The sequence below is a fragment of the Lycorma delicatula genome, chromosome 10 (assembly GCF_047948215.1).
Source record: "Lycorma delicatula isolate Av1 chromosome 10, ASM4794821v1, whole genome shotgun sequence".
Lineage (NCBI taxonomy): Eukaryota > Metazoa > Arthropoda > Insecta > Hemiptera > Fulgoridae > Lycorma > Lycorma delicatula.
The window spans coordinates 72,882,005-72,896,634 of NC_134464.1; the positions used below are offsets into that span (position 1 = coordinate 72,882,005).

Genomic DNA, 14,630 nt, shown 5'->3' on the forward strand with positions numbered 1-14,630 from the left:
GTTTTCCAAGGTTAGCCCCGGTCAAAAAGTTTCTTCCCGGTCTAAAGGACCGGAACGCAGCAAATAACTCCGTCCATAAACAAAAAATAAATAATTACCCGCCCGATAAAAGAAAGATACAGCAGCAAGGGATTTTTTCCAGGCTCTGCGATTAGTAGGAAAATAAATAAATCTCCAGCTATCAATGTTTCGTCCCGTTTCATCTATCCAGTGCTGTTTGCATTGTTGGATCGGTCCGTAGCATGATTAAGAGGTACACCATCAACTAGTAAGATTTTGTATACTGTGTTCTAGGTCATGAGAGGATAGTATATGCTAATTTTTTTGCGTCAAATGAAAGAACAGAAAACCGTGAAAGCTGCCTACTACAGCGACCTCTTATGAGATCAAGAGAAGCAGCCTACAGATCGAAACATTACGATATTCCAATACGGGCGGTATCTTGCTAGACACTCGTCGAACTCGGCTGGAATATACTCTAACATCCGGCATACAGGCCAGATTTCATCCTTGCGATAATCATTTGTTTGATTATTATTTGTTGCTGAAGGGCGCATTAGGTGGATTTTGCAACAATTGAAATCAACAGTGAAATTTTTAGTAATTAATAAGTAAAAAGGTTACGCTGTAATGTTAGCTAAGTACAGATTATGTTAGCTTTTTATAGACTGTGTGGATCTCTCATCAACGGAGCGTTGGACTCACCGCTTAATCAAACAGGTTGCACCATGGATTGACCGCAAATTTGGCCAACTCAATTTCTGGCCAACCCAGTTCTTAACGGGGCACGAGGTCTTCAGGTCATATCTTTTCGGGAAGAGGAGGCTATCACTTCCGAGTGTCTATATTGTGGAGACTATGACTCCCCTGAACGTTCAGGTGTCGACGATGGATGGTGGAAAGAGGCGAACAACTAACTGGTCCCCTCCATGTAGACATGATTGTACCGACAATGCTACCTGGAGTCGACAAATTTAGGGCTGTCTCAGAATATATAACAACGATACTACAACACAAAGGCAGGGATGACGAGGTAGCGAGGGGTTGGACAGCTTCCTGTGGAGTCGTCGTTCGTCCGGGCTTGCCGGGATGGGCGGGGACGATGGACCCGTCACGATGACTCGATGGGCTCGAGGACCCGTCGCTCTCGAGCTGTCAAGACCGAGACCCGGTTGGGGCCTCCTCTGAGGACCCATTTAGAGGCAGGTAGCTGTTAAAACCCCGAGAACTGGTGTGGGCCTCCACACTCACAGACCGGGATACTGGGATACTCACAGACCGAGTCCCGGCCACTAGGGTGGAGTTCAGGAACGACATAGTCGGGCCTGGTACCTTGCCCTAGGGGTTATTTTTTATCTCGTCTTATTTTATTTTTTATTTTAAATTGCCATTGTAATTATTATTATTATTATTAATGTAATTTTCATTATCTTTTTAATTTATTTAATCTATTAGTTGCAGGCTAATTATACTTTTTGTACTAAAAAGATTTAAATTCTATTTTCCTCATCAGTAAATTGAAAGATAAAGGAATAGCCAAGCTTCACGGTGAATCCAGCCCTGCGGGATTAGAGAAACAAGCTAAAAAAAAAAAATTTAAAGGTATTTCAAAATGACAAAGAAGAAAAAAGTATAATTGAAGAACTTATGATTTAATAAAATGATATCTAACATTTAAATATTAAATAAAAAATTCTAAAAACTTATTTTTTAAATTAAATATTAAAAAAGTAATTTATTCGTTTATACGTGTTGAATTTTCTTTTATATTATTTTTCATAGGAAAAAATTTATTACCATTTTATTACGTTCAATATCACATTATGCCTAGCTATAAAAGTATGTATTCTGGCGTTAAAAATAATCAACGTACGTACAGAACATAAAGGGTTTATTTGAAAAGCCTTTGAAGTTACAGTCCGTTGAGTTGAATAAGATCAAATGTAAAAGGCTATTGAAAAAGGAAGACTAACAGCAGGAAGAATTTAATGCGAAAGGAAAAGATAGCGGGAGACAGTGATGGAGAGAGAAATACTGTACGGTACTGAACAGAATTTATTTCAAAGAATAAGGAGTGTGCGCGCGCGTATGCAATTCACTTCTTTATCGTCTATGATGAACCGATTATAACTGAAACAAAAACAAGTAATTTGAACCAAAAATATATAAATAACATGCCCTACTTTTATCGCAGATTATTTTTGGTTTCTTTTTCCCTTACAATTTCAGTCTATTTTTCTATATAACCTTTACGTAAAATTTTTAAAAGAAATATGAAAACTTATACAAATTGTCATATACACAAACAATGGCTTCGTTTTTTTGTTTTCTTTTTTTCTCAAAGGAGTTTATTTCAATAAGGAATCTATTTATCCGTCGGATTGCAACTTACTAATTACTCATTTCCTGAATAATTTTAAAATTCAACATCTTTATTTCATAAGAGAGTCTCAGCAAAAGTAAAAGAAAAAAAAATATTCTGCTTTACAACTAGAAACGAGTTAAATTATTAAAAAGCGGTGGGGAATTGAGAAAATGAAATGACAGCGATTAAGAACTTTCACCTCAAGAGTAAAAAAAGTTAAAAAAAAATTTTCAAACCACTATAACCTCTCTTAAGTTAAACTGAACTTCATCCGGAAGTCCTGGGTTCGAATCCCGGTCAGGTATGGCATTTTTCATTCTCTACAAAATTCCATTTCCTCGGGCAAGTTTCCAGCTTACATGTGGAATTAATTTAACGAGGCAAAAAAAGACATTTTAACTTCGTGATAAAATTCAGTATATGTCGGTTGAAAAACCACTTTTTTATTGAAAACCTGAAGACGTTTACAGTTCTAAAGAAAACATGTCTGCCTGGAGGAAGTAATAGGTATAGGATATGTCCGTGTAACACGTCAAAAAAAACTCTTAAAAAAATTTAATTTCACTATTAGAATCGTCAGTCTTCTGCATAAAATGTATAAAACAGCAACACTACGAATCTTTTCCATGTTTCGTTTAATAATAAGAAAACACGGTTTCTCAGGAATTTTTTCGGGAAAACAAAATTTAAACAGTTATAAAAAGAAAATTAACTACATAAAAATAACATCTATAAAAATTTGATATTCTATATCGTGTTTACCTAAGCCTTGTTTATCATTCTGACTAGTATCAGCTGAACTAGCACTCGTTGATTAAAAATTTTGCAAGTCAGTTTTTAGAAAATACGTGTAATCGTGAATCTATAGGGCGTTTTGCGATAAATTTAGAATCTCTGAAATCATCAGTGCAACACTGGTTCGACTGTACCAAAATGAAATTGAAGTACGTATTATGGTGAAGAAGTGCAGGAGATGTAGATCTGAATTTATTCTAGAAATTAAAAATGCATGCCAGCAGCGTCAGTTCCCTCCATCATGTACACAGTTACAGCTGAGCATCTTTCTGAAAATCCCGAATATCATAGATATTCGGGATTTGATAAAGAGTTTGACATAAATAAAGAATTTCATATATCATAGATATATGAAATTCTTTATTTATTCTATACCTGTTCTTTATTGCTGAAGCAAATTTGTATCATTAAATAATTATCAACGTCTTTAGAAACTTCAAGCTTCTTTTTGGTTTTCCATGATCGCTTCAGTATCAATTTTAGCTTTATCCAATATCTTTGATATTTTCCCTTCCTTGAAAATTATTACGTGTAAATAACACATACCAATCAATCTATTACAGATTTTCAAAGTAATTCTAATATTTTCATCCAGATTCCCATTCAGATATCATGGTAATTTTAGGTGTTGCCTGCCAGTAATGAAGAAGTTCCTGGGCTGTGTTATGAGCTACTTCACAATGGTGAGGTTACGATCTATGAGCATCTGGATTTCATTCGGAAACGTACTTCTCAGACTCTTCGTTCTTGGAAATTTTTCTTACCCGCCGAAGAGACCATTGACCGATTGTTACCTGTAATTCCAGGCAGGAACCCTATAAGTGGTGAACGCGTCTTCCCAAATCAGTTGATTTGGAAGTCGAGAGTTCCAGCGTTCAAGTCCTAGTAAAGGCAGTTACTTTTATACGGATTTGAATACTAGATCTTGGATATCGGTATTCTTTGGTGGTTGGGTTTCAATTAACCAGAAATCTCAGAAATGGTCGACCTGAGACTGTTCAAGACTACACTTCATTTTCAGTCATACATTTCATCCTCTGAAGTAATACCTGAACGGTAATTCCCGGAGGCTAAACAGGAAAAAGAAAAAAGAACCCCTATAAGTGGGTCTATTAACTTATGGAACAAGGTTTTTTTTTAACGAGAATTTTATTTCTGTCCTCTACGCTCCTTCTTACATAATCTAAAGATGAAAATATTGATATCGTATTTTAATTAACCATTTTCTTATGCTCCTTCAAATAAATAATTGTTATCAGCTGATTTATAGAACTTCATTTTATAATAATTTTTCTTTTTCTAACATTCAGCGTTAAAAAAGTATATTTTTTTTATTCGGTAGACATCAGCTTAAAAATGTTTTTCTGATTTAAAAAAAGATAACATTTATTCGTATATATATTTTACTCATGCAAATACATGTTTTTGTATTATTTTTAGAAAATAAAAGGAAATTAGCTCAAATATTACTGGAAGATACAAATGGGTAAATACTTGAAATTGTTTCTCTTAATTTTGAGTATATACTTTAATAAACAGTTCATTTAAAGAAATTAAGTATCATCATCTTGTTATTAAGAAAAATGTCGGAAGGTAAAAATAAAAATAAATTTACATAGATTAATTAAATAGCTGAGATTAACTAACAAGAAACACTATCCAAATTAAAAAAAAAATTTAATAAAGTCTTGTGCGGGAAACACAATTGCTCATTAATTATACGATAATTTAATCTTGCATAAAACCGCAGGGTAAAATCAATAATTACGAACATGCTAAAAGTTATATTCTAGTCTTACCGTCCAGTTTTCATCAAGTTTATACTGATATAATGTAGTATGGTATGGTTATATATATATATATATATATATATATATATATATATATATATATAACCATATATATATATATATATATATTAGTAGTCCAATCAAAAACCTTTGTAAGGGTTGTTATAAAGCTTATATCTCATCAACTAAACTATTTATTCTCATCACGTCGCAACATCGCGGTACAATATTTCACCTAACATCTTGAAAATTTCTGTCTTCATTACTATCGCATCCTAACTTCCAATTTATATATCGTTCAAAATTAATACAATCAATCATCAAACACGGATTATTGGTAATTATATAAAACTAATTGTATACCCAGCTTCACCTGGGTCATACTTCTTCCCTCCTAAAGAGAGAATACGTTTTCGGGAAAGTTTTCTTACGAAACTTCCGTAAAATTTAATAAAAATGGTAAAAATATCGGTAATATTAGGAAACCGGAATGATATTTCATAACTTAAGGATGGATGATTTCTGCCAAAACTCTATTGCACCTAGATTACGAATATAAATTTTATGTAAATTATATTATTAATATTAGATGTAGTATTATTAAAGCTTAATAATGTTTGTACCAAATTAGTAATATGTATTTAGTTTCTCGGAGAGTATAGCTATAATTGAGTGTATTGTAACGTCTCGGCCTTTCATCCGGAGTACGGGGTTTGAATCCCGGTCTGGTATGGTCACGCAGTTTTCATACGCTTCAAAATTCCATTTCCATATCCCCTGCATAAGCGTCAAGCTTAAGTGGCGATATCATCAAGCAAAAAAAAAAAAAGGTTAAAGTAGAAATTCAATTTTAAGTAAAAATTCAAATCTTTAACATTTAGGATACTTATAGATCATCTAGATAATAAAAACATGTATGTACATGTGTGTATGTGTTTGATATGAATTTTTAAAATTGGTCATACCATCTCGTAGATATAATTGAATTTCGGAATCAGATAATGTACGAATAACCGAATAACCGGATAATCGAGAGTATAAAATAAAAACATAAAATGTACCCTTGCAATAAATAGAAACCTTTTGCCGAATTAGATGTTTTTGTGTACCTATGGAGTTCTTAATCTTGCATTTCAAAGAAATCCACTCTTTTTTTACATACATAGATTAGAAAACATCTTTTTTTACAAAAAAAGATTATTCTGAAGCAAGTATGACTTATCTGAAACTCTATGGACAAATTCTATCTTCAATTCTATGAAAAAAAAAAGTCAAAACACATTCTGTCAAGTCTTAATTTTCATTGATCAATTTCCTACTACATGAACTTTCTTTTGTATTCAATATAATATATTATTTTCTACATACAACTCTATGCTTAAACATATTTTTTTGCAACATTTTTTTGCAACCCATTTTATATTACATATCAACGAAAGAGATGTGTTTGAAAAGAGATGTGAAACAAAATGTATCACAATTTATTTTTATACAGTATTCTTAATAGTGTTTCATATCTCAACAATACATTCTGTAGAATTCGTTGTAGGATAATAACATAACAATATATATCGTATTAAAATGGGATCGCTATAGAAAAAAAGGAATTGACCAAGTAACTCACTTCGTTAATCGACGACACACTCAGACAAATGCCCTTTTGTAGAGTAGGATATACGCATATATATATATATATATATATATATATATATATATATATATATATATATATATATATAGTGTGTGTGTGTGTGTGTGTGTGTGTGTGTGTGTGTGTGTGTGTGTGTGTGTGTGTGTGTGTGTGTGTGTGTGTGTGTGTGTGTGTGTGTGTGTGTGTGTGTGTGTGTGTGTGTGTGTGTGTGTGTGTGTGTGTGTGTGTGTGTGTGAGGGAAAGGGGTAAAACTATCTTAATTTTTTTAATTTGTCGTTCATATGTATTATCCACTTTCATTTTCCTAATGTGTACGTTGCAATCTGTTCAATTAATGGAACAATAATCAATCCCTCCTTAAGTCCAATGAGATGAGAATGATATGTATAATATGTAAATGAGGTATATTCTTGTACAGACTCAGGCCGACTGTTCCTACGATGTGTGGTTAATTTAACCCCAACTACCAAAGTACATCGGTATCCACAACTCAAATTCGTATAAACGCTACTAACATTTACTAGGATTTGAACCTCAGAACTTTCGACTTCAAAAAACAGCAGTTAAGTGACTTGCGGTGGCAATTTAACCTCTAGACCAGCCCGGTGGGCTTATACAATATTTATTATTTAAAATAATAAAATTATTATTATGAATTTTGTAGAATAATTAAAATTCTTTAATAATTATTAATTCACTACATAAGCTGGAATAAGGATTGTAGGGAAATTGTAGCGAATGAAAAAGATTTTATATTTGATTGGAATTCGAATCCAGAACTTTACCAAGCGAAAGGTTGAGACGCTACGGGATCGGGTAACATTTGTAAAATACAAAGGCTTCTTATAAGAACTACAAAACATTGTAAAAGAATTATTATGTATGGTAATTGGTAATTTCACTGTATTTATACAAAAGTGTATCTTTTTATTAAAAGGTCTTTAAATGTTAAAGAATCCGTATAATAAAGGAGAGAGTAAGAAATAACGTTTATTATGCAGCGATCCCTACAGAGAATTATGTCTTAAGACTCGTAGGATTTAATATCACGTTTATTTTGGCTTACCAGTATTTTTGGTTCAGTGAAGAAATCGACGTTATACAATTTCAATCTTCATTTCCATAATAAACTTGATATAGAATACTTGTTATTTGCATATTATTGTCGATTACTTACTACCACCAGGTTAAAGAACATACTTATGTCTATAATACGGTATTGTCTGAATATCATGAATGCATCATCTGTAGTCAAAATATTGAATATGAATGAAGTTTAAATCAACGTTTTACTATTATATGATCCCTTTTACAATTAATATTGTTTTACCATTCTATAATGTTCTATGTTCTATAAATATATAATTTTACATAGATGGCTATAAGTTTTTCCGAAGCAGTTTATTTAGCAAAATACAAACAATTAACGATTCATCAGCAAATTAATTACAGAAGTGGGAACGTTGTCATAACTGTGCAAAGACTTAACAGTAACATTTTATAATTTACAATTTTATTTTCTACATATGCACAATAAATTAATAATTAAATATCATTTACTTTTTCTTTTTTCTGAATCGAGGAAAAAAGAACGTTTTCCGTTGTCTGTGTGTAATTTTGTAAGTAGCTTTCGGTAGATTAGATAATAAAATGAAACGTACAAATAAAAATCCTGAATGCCATATGAATTTTTACTGAAATAAACGTTGCGGGAATTTGTATCATATCACACAACCGTTAAAAAACGGTTAATTTTATAGGTCTTGAAAAATACGGAAAAGCATATATACAGAAAGTGTCACGAAGTTCTCCTGGGACTTTCATGATCTATTCTACCCAAGAAAATAATGAGAAAAATTCATATAAACATAGACCTAAAATGCTTCGTTTGCAAATTGCAGCTAGTGAAATATTTCGCTCGGATTTCAGGTACCCCCGTGAAATTTACAGATCGTGCTGAAATTTTTAGGACGTTAACTATGGTGAAAAATTAATGATTTATTATGGTTTTTGAACTGGAAAATCGTTTAAAATGGGTCCCAGAACCGTATCTGGATATTTTTTTTAAGAAATCTGGGGTGAAAACCATTAAATTCAGGTAATAAACCTATTTTTTTATGTTTGACAAACCCATTTAACAATCGGTAATAAACGCATAAAATTTTTATAAAATGAATATTAATCAAATATATATATATATGTGTATATTTTCGTATATAATTAAATAAATATCCACGATATGTATTATCATGGTATCGCAGATGGCGATACGATGAAATTAAGTGTACAATATTTTTCCGATCGAAGTTGCAACAATTTTTTATCGTTATACTTCTTGCATTTTATATTGCAGCTTTAAGATTTATTAGCCGAATAAAAATATCCAATAAACAATATTATCAGAATTTTAGTTTTTTATTCATAATTCTACAATAAAGTTAAAATATATAAATAAATAAAGATAAATAATTACATTATACGGTAAATAGAAGGTTTATTAAAGCAATACATATTCATTCCAAAATTTGTTTGAGCTATTAATTGTCTATTAAAAAAAAATGAGCTATTAAGTTCAATAATTTTTTACGTTTCTTTTATATGTAATATATATTTTTTTAAATAAGTAAAAACATTAGGAAAATCATGTGTTTAGTCGATAAGTTCACCTTTATTTAATGAATGAATTACTTCTGAAAACTTGCTATATATTAGATAGTATTTTCTGTTCAACCAGCCCTTATGCAAGAGATAAGGTATAATTTAACTAATATTAATTACCAACTATTTTAACTAGTATATCGGTATCAGATGGGGGGGAAAGAAGTAAGACAGAGAGAGAGAAAGAGTGAGAGAGAGTAATTGGCAACAGGAAGTACGAGTAGATATAAAAAATTCCAATAACGTTATCTCGTTGATAACATAAGGATCAATATTCACTTCCCATAATTACAGAAAAGTTTAGTGGTTTAACTATTTATTTGTTAAACTCAACATAAAAAAAAATGTTAAAATTAGAAGTATATAATTAGATATTTACAGATCAAACAAATTTTACATAATTCTTATATCTATTACAGTTGAAGCGATATCAGTCATACAACGATCAGACGACATTCAAGACGTGTTGAATTAAAAATAATTGTGAGTACTATTATGTCAAAGTAGTTTAGTGTATTTTTTATATCTTCTTTGTTAAACTAATAAGGGGGTAAAACTGTATGAGCAACTAGATATAACGCAACGTTTGACTGGATAAATTATTTATGAGTGAGTACTACTAGTTTATTAAAAAAAATACAATTATAAAAAAAGATGACAAGTGTTAAAAATATTAAATTGATGATATTTTATGTTCTTGTCATATTTTTACTTCCTTGTACAAAGTAAAAGAAGTATTGTCGTGAAAAATTTAGGTTTTCAGATTTCAACAGAAATATCCATTTTGACTTATTTCGCCGTCACGTCTGTACGTACGTATGTATCTATCTCGCATAACTGAAAAACGATTAGCCGTAGAATGTTGAAATTTCGGCTTTAGGACTGTTGTAACATCTAGTTGTGCACATCTCCTATTACTTTCAATCGACTGGACCAAAAGTGTCCAAAAATCAAATAAAAAAAAAATTAGATTATGGACTTTTTCTTTACTGCAGTAATCAATCAGCTCTCATTGAGATCTTTTCAACGATATATCATAATGGTACTTATTTTCATTGGTTTCAGAGTTATAGCAAAATAAAACTTTAATTAATGAAATATTTGAATATTTATATAATAATAATTTTATAATACAAGGGGAAGGTACATCGGCTCGAATGCACCTTAATATCCTTTTCTTTTTTAACTTTTTTTTTAAATTTAAATATATTGATTTATTAATAATTATTAACGTCTGATTATAAAAAAAAATTACGATAAAAAATAATTCAATAAAACAATAAAATAAAAGTATGAAAAAATATCTTTTTTTATAAAAAATTTTATAATAAAATAAAATTTAATGTACTTTTCATTAAAAAAAAAAAAAAAAAAGTGTACATGTAATTTAATAGGTATGTGATGTCCACATCAGATTTTTTTTATCTGGGATGTTTTAATCAGAATAATCTGTTTACTAATTAAACGGCCAAGTTTCGTTATGAAATAAAATTATAGAATTAATCAATAAAAGATAAAAAAAAAAAAAACTAAGGAGTGATTCTATATTTAAAATTAAATATCCTTTCATGTGGTATACAAATAATGTTTATACAATTTATACTTTTTTCAACTCGACTTGTATGAAAAAAAAGAAGATTAAAGACCGACTGACCCAGGCGGAAAATAGAAAACATATATAGACAAACTACCCTGAGGTCTTGTAAAATAAGATTACTGTCACTTTACGAAAAATATTCCATCTTTAACACTCTCCTCGCAAAGATATCAAACCCTTGTCACTGTTTACTATGTTTATGTCCACATTTTAAGGCTAAAATATCAAAAAAGATTATTTCTTTTTTTTTCTAACTTCTCTTAATCTCGTTTTTCCTTCTTTTTTTACGTTTAACTTTGATAACTCATTCCAACTTCTCTTAATGTAAATTAATCTCCATCCTATCTATTTGTATATTTACGTACATATATGTTTAATTATGAAAATTAAAATAAAAGATATGCCAACCCTCAGTACTTCTTAAACTAATTCAAAAAGTTGAACAAATAAGGTTTATAATGTGTAATGTTATGATAAAAATAAAGATAAAAATTTGCTTTCATGATAATTAAAATATTACGAGTTAAAATTTGATTAAACCATAAAGGAGATATTATGCTTAAAATATTTTTTAATTTCGTTTATATAAAACCTTTTCGTTTAAGTAAAAAAAAATTATTCTGTGATAATTTACAGAAATAAAACGTTGTACCCTCCTCACAAGTAAAATAACATTATAAATTACTCAAGCAGTAATAATTCGTAAGAGGTCGGTTTTCGTTTCGATTGTTAAATTACATAAATAAAAGATGTTTTCAAACAACGAAGTTTAAAAAATTTAAATGCCCTTTTTTTTATTATATAGGAGTAATTAATAATAAAAAAGAACTAATAAAATAATATACTCTTCTCAGGCACTAGAATGTCTGGTACTATTCTGGAAAAAGATTACCAATGCAGTGATACAGTCAACATGGACGTCAGTGGATTAACTAATCGGCATTCGAAATCTTAAGAACCTGCACGGTAACTGGCCCGAAAGCTTATAAAGGAGGGTTTTAATATTAAACAAAAATAGCAGATCTTGTAGAATCAGACTGCGGGTGCCAATGGATAGAGGCGGTTCATGCGCAAGTGCCGGGCTTTAGCCCACCAGAGAATCATGGTGCAGACTTAATCGTGTAAGAACTGGACATGGTAGATAAAATACTTCATGATCAAATGGAGTATCCACCTATAGCTGCTTGTGAGTATGGTGAGCAAATCCAAACTGTTGAAGATCTAATTAAATTCTGTTTCTCAGCAAGCATACAAGGAAGACCAACAAGATGTATATCGTGCTTCCCTACCTGGAGTTGAATGGCTGTAAATTCTCGATGTCAATTTGTAGCTATACTGAAATTTTTAATTATATCTGCATAAATATTATATTCACAAACTTGATGATATACCCTTAAATATTATACATGTACTTCGCTATTATAATTGTTTGAATGTTTATTTTTAATATTTTGGATTTTAATATTTTTGGATTTTATGTACTATACGATAAATAAATAACGACAATCAATAAAGAATGCTTTGAAAGCGCCTTCGATATTAGGCTGCAAAAATATTAATATTAATTCAAACTAAATATTTTCAGTTACAAGTAAAAATATATTGTTCCTACGATATTACTATTTATATATATTGTTTTCTACGATAGCTATTAGACGTATTTTCTGCGTTTTTGATTAAGTATAGTTTCAAATACAGAAAGTCCTCGAAGAAACGGAATTACTTTCAGGACATGTTCTGCTAATGATAATAATGAAAAAAGTTTTATTAAACATAGGTCTGGAAACGCTTTGTTATCGAGCTATAGCTAGCTAAAGATTTCGCCCGGATTCCACCTATTAAAATAAAAAGAAGCCCTATTGTAATTTTTGGGACACAAATTAATTAAGAAGTAAAGTTGGTAGTTTCTTATGTTATTTAAACTGGGAAACAGGTTCCAGAACTGTAATTTCAGTATTTTTTTAAAGATATTCGATATAAAACACAAAATTCGGTATCGACAAACAATTTTTTTTTAGGTTTGCAGTACAATAGCCTTGTTAAATGACTAATAAATGTGGAAGGTTTAGTAAGAATATTTAATTCTGGAGGATAATTGGATCTTTATTCTATATTTTTAATTTCAAAAAAAAATTTAATCACGTTTATGAAAAAAATAGTGATCTGAATAAGTGTAAAAGTATAAAAAAAATCCCATCATAAAAACCTTAGTTATTAATTAGAACTTGTTAGCAAAATATTAGCTGCAGAAATGTATCAATATCACGTTATCTTTTCATTTTGTTAATGGTAAATAAATTAAAATTTCTAACAATAACACAAAAATATCAGATATTAATACGGCAAAGAATTATTTTTTATCCTCCTCAAATATTATATTCTTAATTATTAATGCAAGTACCACTGTACAGAGCATGCACGGTCAAAGTTCTTAACATATTCTGATTTAGAATAATAATTCAAAATAATTACAGGTGAACAATAATTTATATAAAATAAATAAAAATAGGTAACTTCTTGCTTATTGATTTTTTTTTGAAAGTGTTTAATTTTTTATGAATAAATTAAAAAAAAAAAACAGATCAAAGAATCAACACATTGTATTAATGAACAAAGGGGTATTGTATATATTTCGTCTTTAATATTCCTACAGAGCTCTGCTTGAATGTTAATTCACGCATATGTAGTCATCTGCGCCGTCATATTACCTATTCCTCATTATCAAGTTTTGTCATTCGTGTATTGTAACCTGCGAATTCATCAAACTCTTACTTATATAGAAAAGAGTAAGTTACTTATGAACTAGGAAGAAACATATAGCTACAGACTGATTGGATGTGTGGGGCTAGTTTATGACGTCATAATCGCCTTTGAGATGCCCAGTTGGTGGGGATAAACAGCAGTCCAATGGGTTCGGCGTTAGTTCTTTAATATCGCGCGCATTAAGCAATTCAACCTCCTTCTTTCTCTATTCATTTTGTTATTATTTTTAGTTTTTTTAATAGGTTTCATAATGAATTTTCACGAGTTCAAGGAATTCAGTCATATTGTTGGCGGCATTTCGCGATTACGTGTATAGTATTTAATTTTATTAAATATATATATATACAGCGGGAAAAAAATGAAAAGTATAGATAAAAATGAAAGAAAAGCACTGATTTAATTTCTTAAAACTGGAGATCTAGTCTACAATTTCTTGTATTAAGACCAATCTATTTTTATCACTTTCTAAATAACGACTACATGAAAATTGTCTTTTCTTTCGTTTTGTTCCCAGAAAACAGGTTTGAAATAGAGCCAAATTGAATCTGTACTAATACAACTACCCTCTTACCGTTCCCAAACCACTTTTACCATTAATGTCACTCTCTTTCCTAACCTACAAAATACTATTTCAAGCCCAAAACAATTTATAACATTTTTATTTTATCTGATGAAATAAAATATAATAATAAAGTTTAATATAGACCCCCAGCTACGATGGAATTAAATTCTACTGCTGTAATGTAACTGTGGTGAAAAAAAAAATACAAGTTAATAATGTAACAACCTTGCACAGATGTATTGTACGATTCGAAAATTGAAATTTTACACAAATAAATTTTCAGTCTTATCGTTTTAATAAATAAAATTTATTTCCTTAAGTGTTTATTTTAATTGTTTTATTATTTCAGTGTAATTTTCCAATATTTATTTATTATTTTGTAATTTCACATTACTTTGATGCAATTATATCTTTTACCCAACATACCACTTTATAAAACGACTTTTTTA

At 30.0% G+C, this 14,630-nt stretch overlaps 1 protein-coding gene across 10 annotated transcripts in view; it reads left to right on the forward strand.

Moving 5' to 3' along the window:
* LOC142331023 (uncharacterized) overlaps positions 1 to 14,630 on the forward strand; it is a 735,029-nt gene that overhangs the window by 643,403 nt on the left and 76,996 nt on the right. For 3 of the 10 annotated variants that reach the window (XM_075376605.1, XM_075376599.1, XM_075376597.1), the window contains one exon: positions 9,679 to 9,742. The exons of the other annotated variants lie outside the window; for them this stretch is intronic. The gene's annotated coding sequence lies outside the window, so the exon portion shown is untranslated. The remainder of the gene's footprint in view (positions 1 to 9,678; positions 9,743 to 14,630) is intronic. 10 annotated transcript variants of the gene reach the window in all.